Source organism: Spodoptera frugiperda, chromosome 6 (assembly GCF_023101765.2).
Source record: "Spodoptera frugiperda isolate SF20-4 chromosome 6, AGI-APGP_CSIRO_Sfru_2.0, whole genome shotgun sequence".
Lineage (NCBI taxonomy): Eukaryota > Metazoa > Arthropoda > Insecta > Lepidoptera > Noctuidae > Spodoptera > Spodoptera frugiperda.
In genome coordinates, this window is record NC_064217.1 from 4,735,847 (window position 1) to 4,754,013 (window position 18,167).

General features: G+C 35.8%; 2 non-coding genes across 2 annotated transcripts; both read left to right on the forward strand.

Moving 5' to 3' along the window:
• Positions 1-13,824: 13,824 nt before the first annotated feature.
• Positions 13,825-13,943, forward strand: LOC118268010 (5S ribosomal RNA). Its single transcript, XR_004782989.1, has one exon. It is a non-coding gene; the product is annotated as a 5S ribosomal RNA (ribosomal RNA).
• A 308-nt stretch (positions 13,944-14,251) lies between these two features.
• LOC118268021 (5S ribosomal RNA) lies at positions 14,252-14,370 on the forward strand. The gene has a single exon (XR_004782999.1). It is a non-coding gene; the product is annotated as a 5S ribosomal RNA (ribosomal RNA).
• The last annotated feature ends 3,797 nt before the right edge of the window (positions 14,371-18,167 follow it).

The following is an 18,167-nucleotide window of genomic DNA, read 5'->3' on the forward strand; positions in this document are numbered from 1 at the left end:
TCCAAACGGATTTCTACTTCTAAAAGTGGCGTTTGTGGCCCCGGTACCGAATCGGTTTAACAGTACGTAAAATATTGCTTCAGTAGAGAAACTTCTTTGAAACTCTTTGGAACGAAAAGAACCTTTTTTGGCCAGTTTCATTATAAAAGTTTTTTCTTATATTAGCTGTTGATGTTGACTTTGTTATGTGTTTAGTTGAATCCGTGTTTTTTGTAGGGAAATTATGTTTACACACCTGTTGAAACGTGTTTGTATTTTACCTTCAGGCATAAGGATGGTGCCTACGTAATGTTGAAGAAAATTACATTGTTTTCGTTTCTGAACCTAGTAAGAAGTTTTAATAATCTTTCATCCATTTAAGTTTCGTATAAAAATACTTACGTTACTTAAAATTCCTCGTTAACCTAAATAACAAACTACGCAATAAAGTTTGAAGCTAAATTAATTTGCCACGCCAAATTGTTTCACTACAAAGTACACAAAGCTTATTTTCGACTAATAGCTACCGTAACTGGCCACAAAGATGCCTAACTTTCTAGGACAAATAACAAAGTAAAATAAGCCTTATGGCAAAAGTTTTCCATCAGCGTAATCAAACACCTATTTGCATTTACGATCCCTATTCAAATGAAAAGATCCGAAACTTAGTTTTACTTTCAAAGTCAACCAATTATGGGCCTCCGAATGTTTGCATATCACAAACTTTTTGGAAGAAGAATCCGACAAAGAAAAATCCATTATTGGAAACAGCCTTGAAACTCTTTGAAGGTCCTGATACTGATGATTTATTTTTCTTTACAGTGTAAACCTTTTCAAAATTGCTTTCTTAGCTTATAATGCTGGTCCAATGTCCGACTGCACGGTTGGCGCTGTGGCTAGGCAACTGGCTGCCGTGCAACGTGGCGCGGGTTCGATTCCCGCACGGAACAACTCTTTGTGTGAACCACAAATTGTTGTTCCGGGTCTGGAAACGTTTTTTTACTGTTAATGACTGATATGTTGAGGCAATTTTGCTACAAAAAAAGATTGTATCTCAAAGTGAGTAAGGTGAACGTCTGAACCAACGACAAATAAGGTACAGCGATTAGATTTATAAGGGTCTTGTTGATGTAACTTCGGTGTTGGGACTTCTGAAAACAGATCGATTTCTGATTTTTTGGAATTTGTTTAGGATTTTTGTTCTGGGCTTTTTTCTGCTTTTTTATTAACATGGTTCATGTTTTGTTCTCATAAATTGCGTTTATATTTACATCCTATTTATTATGCGGCCGCCTAATTTGGTATTAATGTCTTTTAAGAGCGGTCTAGTCGGCTGCTCGAACTTGCTACTCGCTGTGGCAAATGCATGCTGTTCCACCCTACAAGTGTGAAAATGAGACTCATTATATAGCAGTATGAAGATATTTTTCTCCGCGGGGAAAGTGTCACGGGGAACTATGATCAATTCCTAGTAAAAATGGTCGCGCAAAAAATACGATTTGCTCTATCGAAGATTGGGTTTTATAAAAAAAACTATTGCTTCATTAATTATAAACGTTAATTAAACTTATTGCTAATTAGACTTTATCGGTACAGTTTTTGTTTTGGGCATTTTACGGCTGGTTTGTTATTAATTTGCACCTAAAGTTGCGCTAAAATTACCAAACAAAAAAAAATAATAAAATAAAACCGGCTTATAACTTCTTGTTGGTTTATTATTTTAAAATTCTAAAACCGTACTGACATAGTTAATAATGAGATTAAATGATATATATTTAATTTTAGATGTACGATACCAAACATTGGTAGAAAACCCGTCAGAAATTTGTATGGAAAAAAGACTAGAGCCATTTTTAATTCATAATTTCCAAACAAACTCTGCTCCAAAACCGCACACAGCCAAATGACGTACGAAATGCTTAAAGTAAAATAAGAACAAAATCTTCAGCATTTAATGAACAAATACGTCGACAAACAGTGAACCATGAGCCACGAGTCATGATACAATACTTAAACAAACAACTCGAGAATTATTAACAAGATTCGGTACAAAGAAAGTTACATTTACTTTGGAATTAATTAATGTCGAAATCTTTACAGTTGAGGCGTGAACCTGGCACGGAATAGAACTGGGACCTCATGAAATATTCAGCAGACAAACAGGAGTCAGGTGCACGTGATCAAGGTGGCCACCGAAACGATTACAACGTGACCAAATAAACAAGATATTGGACGATAGAGCCCACCAACAGGTTAATATAGTGAGATATGGCGGGATGTTCGTGGATGGAAAGAATAATAGAAAATATCATCCCTTTAATGCGGTGGAGTAAATGAAGGTCCCGATCCGGTCGATGCGTTCGTATATTTTCGGTTTGTTACGGATCTGTAGCACTTGCGATATATGATGATGTATAATGGATATCATCACACAGCTACGTTGTTATAATTTATGAGGTGGAAAAACATAAACAGACTGCTCTGACTCGAAGATGTAAGAACATGACCGACCTTGTATGTACTCTATTTCAATTTCTAAAATACTTTCGGATAAACCTTATCCTTTTAAACTGCGATCCCAATCCCGGCTGCCAGACGTGGAGATTCTGTCAATTTTTTTGTAGAAGAGTATAGTCCAGTAGTAGACAGACAGTCAGTTGATGATGTACAGACCTACAAAACAAACCATCTATTATAACATGCACACCGTAACTAATGCATGAACCTCAACACCACCACCAACAAGTTAATTACTACTTAGGTATTATAGAGGTGAGTACCTACAAACACTGACTAATCTGTAGCTACAAGTCTAAACCCAATTAACAGGGTACATGGCAAATGACAAGCTAGGCAGCTGTTTACGTTGCTTCAAACCCGTCGTCAGATTTGGCAACACTACCTATGAATATACAACGATTGTCAGACGTTGGTCGAATAAACGGTTGGACTGACTGCTCTAGCAAAGCTAAGTCAGGTGCAGATTTTGTAGGTATGTGGCTATGTGGTCTAGCAAGTGACTCGGACTTTTGTGTTGAATAAATATGGTGGTCAGCTGTATGTGTTTAATGGTTAAACGTTTAAAGTCAAAGTCAAAGCATTTATTTAAATTAATCCTAAATTAGGCACTTTTGAAACGACAAATTGATTTGTCCGTCAATGTGTCTCTCAGTGAAGCTAAGTACTCGTTCCAAAGTGTAGCTTCGAATTGAGAAAAAAATAATTTAATTGAATGGTAGAAATGTTACATACAAGCGATAGTCCATAATTTATATTTCTCTATTTCATTTTTTATTGTTGATCAGCTTCAATATTGTATGTTTACCTGCTGTGTTTCAATAAGATTAAAAGACTTTACATTATTGTTAAGTATAATAATTTAACTAAAATTTACAACCTTTATATCAGTGGTACAGCTGAAATTTGTTTTGACTTTACTTTTTTCATTTTGAACGCATTTTAATAAAATTTGATCGGAAACAAGAGAGAGCGTTTCCAAAGCATTTATTAAATCCATATTGATTTGCATAACAAATGCCTGTCTATTTTTATATTACTTTTGTTCTCGTGGCTTTTGCTCGTGTTAAAAATATTCCTACCTTTTCCATACCATTAGCTGAAGGTGAAACACCTCATATTTGATTGATGTACGTTCGCTTGTCACTTATTTCATGATTGACACTCGTACGAGTAATGTTCTGGCAATACTGTTGAGATATCTAATAATTCTGGTTGTAAACCCCACGCTGTATCTTTTATTAGGTTAGTACAGGTGCTCATATTAAATGTAACTTTTCGTAATTTTTGTTTAGTTGAAGCGAGAATGCACCAGGCCAAACATACAGTCGCGATTTTGCTTGGACTTTGAAAATGCTAAGCATAGCACGAACGGTGGATCTTACGCCTTGCCTCATTGCTTGCTCAATAGTTGCGCTTAAGACCGCTCGAGTTAAAAGCCACCTCTTTTTCTTTTCTGTCGTTTTGCTCCCGGCAGAGCGGTCTTGGCCACGTTTAGGTGGCCGTATTTATACTGAGGATGGACGCTGCTTTCTTCACGGATTACAACTTGCGTACAATCTTAATTTTCGTCCAACATTCCAATCACCAACTCAACAACTTGTAGATTTAAGATTACAACAAGGGTACACAATCTTATAATCCCAACAAATAACCACTCAATCCCTGTTATTAAAATAAACCTATTTGACGGCAAATATCCCTATTTGCATGTTTATTTATCCGTAATGTAAGCTGTAAACTGATTTGTCAAACGCCAAGTTCGTATCGGGCAAGTTGGCTGGTCTCATGAATATGCAAGCGTGGCTTCGGACTGGTTCGCCAAACTTATATTAAACGTATCGGAGAGACAATGATCGTACGTAAATGATTGCTTTGCTGATGTGGGTTAAAGACTATTTGTGTGTTTATGTCGAGTTAATCTGAATGGGGAATATGTTGTGAGTGAATATCGATGCTGTAAAAATTGAACTAAACTTTTTGTATTGTTGAAAAGGCGAAAGTAGTTATGACTTGTGTCAGATTATTTATCTGTTTGTGTCTTACGAGTAAACTAGGGAATCAATTTTTAAAAAAATATGTTACTCAGATCTCTGTTTGGTAGAACAGATATTGGACATTAAAACATAAAAATGAAATTTATCAAACTATGATAAAATTGCAAGTAAAAGCTAGTACTATAAGCTGCTATTTATGAACTATTTTGGTGCAAAAGTATTATTAGAAGATGTTCTTCTTATATTCAAATAGAATCTTGCTTGGATTTCTGTCCAACAGCGACGCGCGTGTGACTATTCATTATACTTTATTAGATAAGTTTAACACTAGTGTACCTAAATACTAGTGTTTGACTGGGGTTTAGTTTCTCATATTATGTGGAAACGGTTGTGTTCCCCATATCAAACAAAAATCGACTAAGCGAAACGCAGAACATTGAGAAAATTCGCATAGCGACATATATATCTTTCTCATATGAAATCCATTTCGTATATTACGCTATCCGATCAAATTTTACCATATGTGTATTATTCTAGCCGACACGACAACTATGTTTTTTTTTTTGCTTACAAGCTGATACATAGAAGAAAGAAAATGCAAAGGATATCAAAACTTTAGCTGATAAATCTAGATTTAAAAATAAATCCTCTCTTTCTTATTTCTGTTTAAATTAACTAATTGTATTATCTTCTAATACAAAGACCAATAGACAGATCGAAAGTGCATTTAGATTAAAGAAAAATAAAGATAATTTTATCCTTAGAGCAAAAATCAGTTGCAACGGTTGTTTTAAACAAAAGTACATTTTCATGTCGTCTAAGAATATACGAAATATTTTATTGAGTAAAATGGACATGACTATTCTAGAATTAAACAAGAATAGTCGATTGGTAGCCGGATAAAAATGAAATTGACACTACAACGGGCATCTCTAATCCTGTTAGACTCGCCCAAATCGAGAGAGGCAATCAGAATTGACAAGGATTTAATAATATTCCTATATTTCACGGTCCACTTATTCCATGGGCTTAATACGATAATTCCATTTTTTACGTCATTGGGCGCGCCCTACCCATACAGGGTGCGCGCATTTGTAACGGTGCACTCTGTCCCCTACTGTGATTGGATATCAAACGGTTATTTTATTTCAACTCTCGTTTATATGTTAAAGGCGATGTCATGGCGTTTGACACGTGTTTAGCATTCGACTTAACTGCCATTGTTGCTACCGATTAGGGGAAGACATTGTTAAATTGTTGAGAAATAAATTTAAGTGTTTTAATTTGTTAAGTGGTTTATATTAGTGTTATTTGCTGGTCTAGTTTTAGAATGGAATTGTAGTTAGTTAGTATAATGAAAATATTTTTAATTTTACAAGTATTTTTTTTAATAAAGGAGACGTAAAAAATAGTAGTTATCAAAATGAGATTTTAAAACAATTGATAAGTCTTGGACATTCTGGGATATATAACTAATTATCCTTGTGGTATATTTCATTTGAATTTTTCTTATATTATCAAAGCCAGAAACAAAATGTTATTTTACAAGATATCTAACCACGAAATCGTATTTCTGTACAATTTTCATTTTAACGTAAAGATGTCATCACCTATGTACATACACAGAGAGATTAATTAAATTGATTGAATTGGTCCAGTTATGTTTAATTCATTCGAGTTATGCAGATGCGCTGGACTGTTCAAGTGGTGTTGCTTGGGGAATTAGCGAACATATCACATCATAACTAAATATACAAGCTGTTTATTGGCATACCTTCCTTCATTGTTGAACTGTCTCAGTTGATAAATTTAATGAATTTGTAAATATTACACTATTAGGCAGTTGTCCCACCAACGGTGAGTGAACGACTAACTATCGGCTATTTTCTCGCTCAAGAAACATACAATAGATATACTTTCCGTGAAAACAAAAGAGATGCATATACAAATAGTTGATCGCTGACTGTTCACACTGCCGGCGAGTGCTCGCTTCACTAGTTTGTCGCTGAGCGACAAGAGCTATGAAAGATTACACTCGCCAGGCGACACTCGCCAAGCGATTAAAACAAACGCCGAGCGAGCAACCAGTGGTCATTTCTCTACAGTGCGTATCGTAGTGCGAGTAATCGCCCGCCTCACTCGCACACTCGCTTATAGCCGAGCTACACAAATATCAGAACTACACACTCGCTCGCCACGTCTCGCTTAACTCGTTGCTAGTTCTAGCTCTACTCGTTACTCGTTCATCGTTGCCGGTGGGACAACTGCCTTACAAACCTCTTTATATTGTTTTACAAACACATTAAAATAATTTTCACTATCAGTCATACAATATATTACATGTAAAAAAGACAATTATCATTATAAAACTGTTTATAAATTTTATCACAATTAAAAACACAATCCACGAACCCTTATCAAGCAACCATCGAGAACATCTTCAAATTACAAAGAGATAAAATAATCTAATAAAGTTACGTAATAATAAACTTTTTAATAATAAAAATAAAGCTGATATGACACGACCCACGTGCTAGCCGTCGGCGGCTGTCATCCAGTGTGACATTTGAATGACAGCAGGGAGCGACCGGAATGAAATGACATTGCATTGTCGGGATTTGTATGCATGAGAAAGAACAGCAATGGAGCGGCCGAGAATAAAGGGACAGCCTGTATATGTGCAGTGTGTTGTGCAAACTTACGGTAGGAATTTCTTTTTTTTTGTAATTATGTATCTTCTATTTTTGTTTCTCATTTGAATATGCGTAATGTATTTTATAGTTTTGGAATAATCTGATTAGTAGATATGTCATTCGTAATGTATTTTATAGTTTAGGAATAATGTTTGTAATTAGTATTTTTGTTTCTCAGAAGTGCTTTTCGTTGTATTTTTTATTGTGTTAGTAATTAGTAGTGTATTTATTGTATAGTAGACATAACTGTGAAAAGTATGTCGGTACATAATATCAATTTCATGTCATGATTATGTAATTAATGTCAAACAGATTCTAACTATAAATAAATCTCGTGCCAAAGACCAGATTTCTAAGAAGATCATTATGGAATTCTAGATTCTCGAGATAAAACATTGATTTTATATCATCCTCGTTGAAAGTCAGGGAAGTGTCGCAAATATCCAAGTATTTTGTAAGGCACGAGACATCAAACAATTTCGAGATTGTATAAGATTTGTATCGGAGAATCTTATCCCGAATAAATTCTTTTGAGTCCTTTCATATTCAGTGAGAAACTAAGACGGCAATATGAGGTGAAGAGGCCGCTTATACCCCATTCACGACGTCTTTTCGAAGCGATTCTATAAGCATTGTTGGGAGAATGAAAGCAGGCCAGCGGCGAATATTGAACATGTGTGTTGCTTTGTAATATGAAGGATTTATATTTGTGAACTATTAGGCTTTGAATGAGGAAAAGTGTCAGGCAATCCGACGTCGATAACTAACCGCAGAACATGGCGGCTTTATTGTAAATTTTTGGGTCAGTGTGTCTAAATTTGTACTTACCGCAAAGCGTGATCTAGAAATTATTATTACCAGTTTGAATACGACGCAAAACAAGCATAAAAACATATAATCAAAAATTTAAAAATAGACACATGTTACTAAAAATATATTTGAAACACCATGTTTACTTTGATAAATAAATGACGAAGAAATTAGAATACAAACCAATCAAACCACTTAACGGAAAAATCAATAGACCCAAAATAGATTCCTATTACATAACCAAAATACGTATATAAGTACTACACGTATTGTTTTACTAAATCCCTCACAGTGATTAATAAAAAAAGAGATTGCTTCAGCTGAATCCTCGACAGCCATAATCAGATTACTAGTCAGTATAATATCGGCGTTTATTCAAATGGTAGGAACAGAGGGGCCGGTCTATTTAATTGCAAAGCTAGACGCAGTCACCGGTGCGTTCATGTGTGCATTATTGAACTAACTCAGTCCATTTCTCCCTTCCACTATGCACAGACATGAATGAATGTATCACATATTTTGTCTGGATGACTGAGAATTAGATAGTGATGTACATTGAAATATTAATGGAAATTGAGCCTGTTATTGGATGTAATGGATATATTTCGAATAATTTGGTAGTATCATAGTTTTATGGATCTTGTTTTCATTAGCAATCTAAAAATATAACTATGTAGACCGAATAACACAAAACATAAAAGAATTTCAAGAATGTCTTTACTGGACATACATTTATTGGACAAAACTTCGATTACACCCACATTGAAACTTATAAGACCACTTGTGAACAAATTAGGTCCATAAAATTTCGTTACAAGTCTATCCTACTACTATTCCATTACTAGATCAACGAGCAACCGAAAATAAAGCGAAAACCATCCAACATACACTTATTTATTCTATCTATCTTCCTCCATAAGACAAGCAATATCTTATCCGTAGTCCCATCGATTAATAAACCCTACGTCAGCGGCGCGCGTGTGATAAATCGGTCAAAAGAAATTATGTGCCAGAGGCAGGTAGCCCATATATAGCTCGGCAATGACCTGGTTACTTACTGCTCAACCCTTGTGGTAGGTCGTTTCGTGTATCGCGTGACCAACGAGTATTATACGCGTGAAATGAAATTACTTACGAATTTCTAGGCCCCCGTCTAAATGTGATCGTATTGATTAACTTTTTATTTTATTGTTTTTGGCTGTTGTGACTGCCAAGGTTGCGTGGGATACGGAGAAAACTTTTTGGCTATTTTTGTACTTATTTCATATTGTGCGTATTAGAAGTTAGAAGGAGATTACTTGTATACTCATTTCTCTTCTCTTTTTTTTTTAGGTGTTAGGTTACATATAAGTTTCTTATCGTAATAAGTGCGTCAGTTTAGCGACCTTGACCGTAGGAATATGTCATTTATTTTCATACTACACAGAACTACGCGTAATCAGAATTTCCTAATCGTAACATCTAATAATATGGTGCCAAGTCATGTCTATAATTTCCAGTGATTACGGACATTTTTTTGTAATCAATCATCTTCACTTGTTTTATTTGTGTTTCACGTTATCATACTGTTTTATTTATTCCATTTAGCTTTGTATTCGAAAACTTAAGCGCTACTACTAACTACAGCATCAGATCTACCGGCTTTAACTTCGTCAGAGTTGCTAGTTCCTATTATTCTTTTTCATTCCAGTCTCGAGTACTTTTGCACGTAACTAAGTTAGGTTTTAATTGTTTCTGCTCGCACCGCAGATTGCAACTGTGTAGTCCCAGGTAACAATAGAACGCTTGTAGATTTTATCATAGCAACACGTATTAGTAAACTTTTTGTACTAAAATGTTTAGCCGAATGAGTGGTGCTTGCGTGTTTCAGTTGTTGGTGAGTTCTAAGTTATATCGTCCAGTAGTTAGCACTTTAGTAGTTACAATGTAAGTTTATTTCGGTATCTGACAATAAAACCTAGTTTGTGACTGCGTTGGTGAAGATACGAAGGTACTTGGAGTTCAAATCTGATTGTAGTGTTTGTCAGTGTTTTACGAGCTGTGGTTGCCTCTATAACTCACTGGGGATATAAAGGTATATTCTTGAGTCCACATGTGTTAGGCTTTAGAACTTATGACTCAACGTGTAGACATGATTTATGATATTGCTACTGGATATTTTCGCTTTTCTATGAGTAATGAGCATGTGAAAGATCGCTTGAGCTTGAAAAGTAGTTCAATCCTGAAAGCACAAGTTATCATTTATGAATCACCTTAAAACTGTATGTTGGTGTTATAAAAATATGAAATTAGTACGTAATTGAGTGAATCTGTTTTGAGAAAAAATAGCCCCTCTGAAATAATTATAATATTTTTTGGTTCATTTTAATATGAATCCGCAGAATCCACGTTGATTAAACGGCGAGAGCGGCGTCGAGTATTCCAGTGCCTCATTTCTGGAAAAGCTGCAAAATCAATCAATTTGTTGATTTATCTCATAATCAACGAATAGAGACTGCACTACCTACTTCTTTACGTTTTAAATTTAATTTTGTTATGTTTTATTTAATTCGTACAAACATTTTACATTTTATATATATGTATGAAGTTCAGTCTATAAGTTTTCGGATTAATAAGATAATTTTGAAATTCGACTGAAATATGTGCAGGAAAATCTTTTCATGTGTAATGTTTTCGCAAGAGTTGCTGTTATGCCATGCCACGATACACGCTACGCTACACGCTACACTACACGCTACACACAATGCTACCGCGCTACACGCTACCATACGCTACGCGATACACGCTATGCCACGCTACGCGCTTCACGCTACCAAACGCGACGCGCTACATGCTACCGCACGCTACGCGCTACTCGCCATGCTACACTACGCGCTACACGCTATGCTAAGCTACGCGTTTCACGCAGCATAGCATGTATAACATAGCATAGCATGCATAGCATAGCGTAGCATACATAGCATAGCACAGCATAGCATAGCATAGCATAGCATAGCATAGCATAGCATGCATAGCATAGCAGAGCATATGCATATGGCATGCTATGGCATGGCAAATAAGAGTATAGTAATAAATAAATAACCTTTATTGTACACCTTTAAATAAATGAAGCTTATCATTCTAACATCGTATTGCAAATAAACAGTTTTTTTATTCCCAATCTTAATAGGTACCATAAATCAGGTGGTGCAGAGTTCTAGACCACTACTAATAATTTCAATCAAAATGGAAAATAAATTCAGGGTCATCTTCAAGCGTTATCTAATGCATTTTTATTATAATCAACTTACTAAATACCTCTTCTTGCATAAAGCCTTGTACTTATACAGTTGGTATAGGTATCTGATTGATTTCTTTAGAAATGTTTCAGTTTAAATATTAAAAGTACTTCAACCCGCATTAATTCATCCATTGGAATGAAAGTCATTAAGAGATCTCTTCTGAATGTTTTCATAATAATTAATTAAACATTAACCCTCGATCAATCAACTGAGCTTATCGTAGTTATTCAATCGAATAAATCAATCAGCCTCCAGCCGTAGGTTATTGCTTGTCTTTGAGTCTCATGTGATATTGTTTACAAAAATAATCATAACTTTTTCAAGCTCCCTAAAATCACAAACGAGTTTTATTTCTATTTTCGTAACGTGTAATTGAATGGTATTTATTTACTGTGGGTTTTTTTATGGAATACGGTTAATACGAGCAGATGGTTCTTTTGATGGTAAGCGTTCAGCACCATCCATGGACACCTGCAACACCAGAGAAGGCACAAGATCTGTTGCCGGCCTTTTAAAAAGGAAATATGAATACGGTCTTTTCTTGAAGGTCGGTTTGGAAATACCGACCGCCAACGACAGCTCATTCCATAGTGTTGTGCGAGACAGAAAGTTTCTTTAGAAGCATTATTTGGTGATTCGTATGGACTTGGATTCGATACGTGTTTTTGAAGATTAGAAGAAGCTTGCAAGCTTACTGTTCAGCAATGAATGCATTAAGTCCAGCTGATGAGTCTTGTAGTAAGTTCTAGAGTATTGAGATGATTATTATTTTCCATCTAAATAATTCCTCAAGCCCTGTAGTGTTTGCCATGTTAAACACTTATCGGATATAATTGCTTGCAAGGGTTGCTTTGTCTGTCTGTCTGGGAATCGATGCATTCTTAACACGAAACTTGAAATACTTACTTTAGTCAAACATGACCTGTTTTAAACAATGTTTACAATGTAAATATCCTGCCACGGGCGCCACAAGCTGGTCAGCTATTTAATATGAGCTTAAGTACTAGCTAAACGGTTGAGTGACTTTGTCTAGACTTTAAGTCGCCGATGCCTTGAATTGCTGGGTTCTGGGAGGCGGGCCAACGTCTAGCCTACAGATGCAAATGCATAGCATGTGCAAGACGTGATGAATTTAATATCATTTGTGACCTGGCTTGAATTTTTTATCGCGCCTTACTTATAGGGGACACCGTAACCATTGTTAGTTTCTTTGAAAGATGATGATTTGGGCGTTATATATTTTTTATCATTTACCAAAACCTTGTGAAGACTTAGTCATATCCTATTACTGTATAGATGGAATATCTTTAGTTAATCGAAGAAGTTTATCCATTCTACATAATACTATAGCCTCGTACTTTATAAACTGCTTTGCATATATTGAGTGTAGGTGCCGACCTATTAGTGCTATGCTAATGTGATATCGCTGCTACTTGAGCTTGCAAATTGTTAATCGCCTATATTGGAGTAATTTTAGACAGCTCCGCTATCTTCGGCTTGTCTCTGGAGATTATCGATAGTGTGATGTGTGATTCTTGTTAGGTTGGATAAGCTTATATGTTCTTAATTCTGTCTTGTAATAATAACTTTCATTGGGACATTAAATCTTAGGCACGATAGCAGATATTTCTGTTATAATTTGCTGGTTTTACATTTTCATTTTGAGGGATATATTATTAGGGATATCTATGTACTCATATGAGTAATTTAAGTATATAGGCCATGGAATCCCGTGAAACAGGGGAACTTTTCCTAATTACGCCAGACAAACCATAAATGCAAGGAGCCATTGAAACAGGAATTCTTTTACAGTTTCGCACTGAGTAAAACTTGCAGACACCGAAAATCTCTGACACAAAAAGATGCGGTTGAAGGTACCCATTGTAATCTACTCTCTAACATTACCCACATCACAACAAACAGAACCATTACCAATCATACATATAATGAAACAGAAGTTGAGAAGCTAAACAAAATAAAATGGCAGTCAGCGGCAATGTGAGTGACATGCGAGCCTGGCATGGGCCGTCGCAAATACTCACATAGTACACCAGTCCGCGTGTCACTACCAAATGAAATGTGAATAATGGACTGCGAAGCGCCGTACGAATTGGAAATAGCAACGAAACACAGCTTAGAGAATTTGAAACTGTTGTTTTCGCATGGCGTCCCGGAATTTTGTTATTTTGCGTATTGTCTTCGCCATGTGCACATTTTTTGGGTTGTTTTTTTTTTTTTTAATTTAACTGACTGGGACGTGGGTTTGGAAGGAATTGTTGGATGTTTATGTATTTTTAAGTAGCAAAGGCTTTGGGATAAGGTTTAATTTAGAACTTACTTACCTAAGCTTACCACTTGACTGTTAGACGGTAAAAAATCTCAATATTTCCTTAATATTGTTTTTATTAAACAATTATTTTTATAATTTTTGTTTCGTTGGCCAAAGACAAAAAAAGATATTTGATAAGCGTATGTTAGGTAAGTATTTCATTTTACATAGGTTGGTACATATGGTTTAACCAGAACACAATATTTACCATTACTAACGTCAACGTCCATACCATGTTGAAAACACCGGTTCTCGTCCGATCACCGAAGTTAAGCAACATCGGGCGCAGTCAGTACTTGGATGGGTGACCGCCTGGGAACACTGCGTGACGTTGACTTTTTGCAATTTTTTTTCAGTATGATGTAAGTTGATATTTTTCTTAAGTGTGATATTTACCCTTTTCAACAGTGAAAAAAAAAAACTAAGATTTCTGTATTAATATAGGTAATTATTTCCTGTTCTACGAGGCATCATTATAATAGGTATTAGGTATCATTATTAAGTAACGACTGTAACAGTATGATAATCATAAACTACTACTTGACATTGTATTCAAAATAATTGTTTCCAATAAAAATAACATAATTATTTAAACCTTTGTAATAATATAGTACGGTACCGAGGGATAATTTGAGATACTTAATTGCCAACGTCCATACCATGTTGAAAACACCGGTTCTCGTCCGATCACCGAAGTTAAGCAACATCGGGCGCAGTCAGTACTTGGATGGGTGACCGCCTGGGAACACTGCGTGACGTTAGCTTTTTGCCCAGTATACTACATCTTTATTTTATGCTTTTGGTAATAAAAGGAAGCTGAAAAAAATACAAAATGTAGTTTACGGCCTTCCTTTGAGGTTCTGTTGGCTTAATAAGTCACATTTTTGCCTCGGTTTGCTTTGTTGTGCTCACGAGTGTATAAAATAAGTTTCCTGCTTTATTTCCCTACCAACTTTATGAACCTACTTTAAGAGCGTTTTTTACCTGTGCCACTGAAATTGTAGTCTAAAAAAAGGAATTTTACGCATATTACTTTATTCTTAAGTTACGGTGTATTTTATGATATATTCACTATTTTTAAATTCCTCTCAATAGGTACTTTGCCACATTTGCCTAAGGTAGCGAACTTCATCTGATTTAATTATTATAATTATTTAAAGACGAAATGTCATTATTTTACTTTTCTAAAACCTCCCTGGTGGTCACCGTCTTCACCTAAAGGAGGTACTGGGTCCTCTTAGTGGACCAACCCCGGAGTAGAGTAGTAGTATAGAGTCGAAAAGTCTTAACATTTCATCCAATCTAGGGATCACATGCGATACCTTAGTTTTTCATAGTTTCACTTTATTAGACGAACACAAGGCCTTAAAAAAATAAGCACCTACCTAAGTAAATCGTGATACTCATGGAACAATAACTGTCTACAACTAAATTAATAGGTCCCTTGCTTATAATTATAGTCCATTATTAGGAGTTAATTATATCTAATCGGAATAATCTAATACTAAAGTGTAACTATTTATTTTTATACTCTAACACTCAATAATAACACAGGGTACTACAAAAGCCTATGTAATTATAGTTACCTACGAAGGAAAGCTGATATAATTTGCCGATAAAAATAACCTAACCTTAATACATGGTTATCTAGATGTTAGTACTTGCTTGTTTAGCTATAAATAAATTGTATAGTATTGGTAAGAATACTGCCTTCTCAGTCAAGTTATTGAAAGACTACTGCCGAGTGAAGGGTTTCAGGTTCGATTCTGTGTCGATCAAAGTATTGTTGGAATTTTTTCATGATTTTCGACCATTTTGCAGTAAGAACACACGGAGTTTGGATATGCTGCCGGAATATGACAATAAGCTAAGAAAAAAGTTGGTGTTTCTTGCGTTGTATATTTTTTGAACACCTCTGCCTACCCCTTCGGGGATTAAAAGCTAGACAGGTTTAGGTAAGAGTGTTATTGAGGTAGGTGGAATATAAAACAAGCACGGATTGTATTCTTTCCTTTGTTTAATAAAATCAATGGATAGTGTTGCAGTACTGACGTCAGAGTAAATGGGGACGCCTACTCCTTTCTAGAACACCATGGCTCTATATCTCGTTGCGAGCCGATGCGAACGGACGCGCTCACTATTTCTCGTACAAAATAATAAAGTCATATTTTAATCTATCAATCAAAATTATATCATACAACCCAGAGCTCAAAATTCAAAATCCAAGCGCAACTTTCGGCGTGACTCAGTGCAGTCTTGTCTTCTTGACCACAGACCACGGAACGCATAGACAGCAAAATGTCTGAATCGCCAAATGCTCGCGCCATTTCAGCCCCAGATCTCTCCGATCTTTCAATGGAAGACTCAGCTGAAGATTTCAGGATGAATGTTAATCGTCGCACTCGCAAGCGTGGTCATAATGACGAGTTCACACATGCATTTGAAGATTTCACCAAAAAGATTATGACGACACTAAATGAATGGAAAATGGATTTCGGGCAGAATATTTCACAAATGAATGGTACGTTGAAAAGCTTGAATGAAAGTGCACAAGAAATGAAATCAGAAATCACCAGTATTGGAAACGAACTTTCGGAACTGAAGAAAACTGTCCGCAGGTTGGAAAACAGACAAACTGAGGCAGAGGGGGATATCACGTCACTAAAAAAGTCAATGCAACATCATAGTGACGAATATGACGATGTAGCAAAGAAACTAGAAATTCAAAAAAAAGAAATTAAAAATCTACATCAATTGAAAACAGAGCTGGAAGAAGTTAAGGTGCAGAATAGAAAATTAAGAACTGATGTCAATGCAAATGAACAAAGGGACAGGCTACTTAACGTGGAAATCGTTGGTATACCTGAACGGGACAATGAAAACTTGAATGACATTATTTTAAACATTGGTAAACGCACTGAAATTGACATGGGAAGTGATGACATCCTTCAAGTGAACAGAGTGACCCCAAAGCTTAAGGTTCAGGGTAGGCCAAGAAATATCGTGGCAAAACTGCGAACCCGCCAGCTTAAGGACAACATTATTTCTCAAGCTCGTAAGCGCCGTTTATCAACAAAAGATCTGGATATTCAAGGTAGTATAGTTCCAGTTTATATTAATGAGCATCTAACGCTGTACAACAAGAATCTTTTGAAAAAGACCAAAGAAATTGCCAATATAAAAGAGTATCAGTATATATGGACAAAAAACTGCAGGATTTATGTAAGGAAAGCGGTAACAATTCCAATTATCTTCATTTCGGACGAGGAGGATCTAAGAAAAATCATCTAGGAGATAATTTCCTACTACTCGTATGGTTTACTCTTATTAACTTTCTGTCTCGTTTATGTGTGCTTAGTTATAATGTATTTTCTAACGATTGTTTGATTAACTTACTATGGAACGGAGTTGTGTGTTTAATGTTGGCGTTTGTCAAGTCTAAATCTAATGAGATCTATGTTGGGTGTTGTACGCTCGATCAACGCGTGTGTGAGTGTGTGGCTAGTGGCGGGTGTGTAGGGGAGATGCGCTGTGGAGTGGTGCGATACTTTGGGTGCACATCATATTTGCGTTATCTCGTCTTGTATGGTCTGGTGTGCTGCGTTAGCGTTACGTTAACTTTACAGATAATATTTAAACACTCTTTGACTTGTTTGAATGATGGTGTGTCTTTTGAAAGTACAAAATACCGGAAAATTTACTCAAGTCTATCATATTGTTTCTCTAATAAATATTTGCTGACAAATATTAATATCGGGTTAATTATATTTATTTTAAAAGTATTCGACATTATTTTTGATATGCAAAGTGGTGATTTAGTTACACATGTTAGGGTTGCACCTATTTGTGGCGCACGTACTATACATAATGTTTTTCTAACGTCCGCTTTCGAGTCAGTGCCGGCTTACCCGCTTCGTAGTTTAATTATTACCGATTGGTTATCATACATCGATATTTACCTTATTATGTTAAAAATGAATCAGCCTACTTATAATAATATAATAATAAATGTGAATTACATTTTATTTCTAGTGATGTCGTGCCAATTATGTATTACTACATACCGCCAATTGTGTCCCTTTTATACAGATTATTTGGGTATGTTTTTAGTAGGAGTTATTTACAACAATGCAGCCCCTTAACTTAAATATTTATTACCAGAACTGCCGAGGTCTCAGAACTAAAATGACGCAACTTCGTCAAAACATGCTAGGCAATAGTTACGACTTTATCATGACGGAGACTTGACTCCACGGCGGTATTTTTGATAACGAATTTTGTGATCCTCGGTATGACGTATTCCGTAAGGACCGCGACCTCGCCGCCACTGGCAAATCGTCTGGTGGAGGTGTAATGATACTCGCGCGACATGATTTGGGAACATGGTGCAACGAGTGTGAACCTAATACCATTGGTACGGAACTTCTGACTATAATAATACCTGGCCGTGCCCTGTCCACATCGGCTAATCTTTATGTGAGTGTTGTTTACGTACCGCCAGACGCTCATAGGATAGCGGCTGATGTAAATTACGTTTTGCAGAGTGTTGCAAATTCGCTGT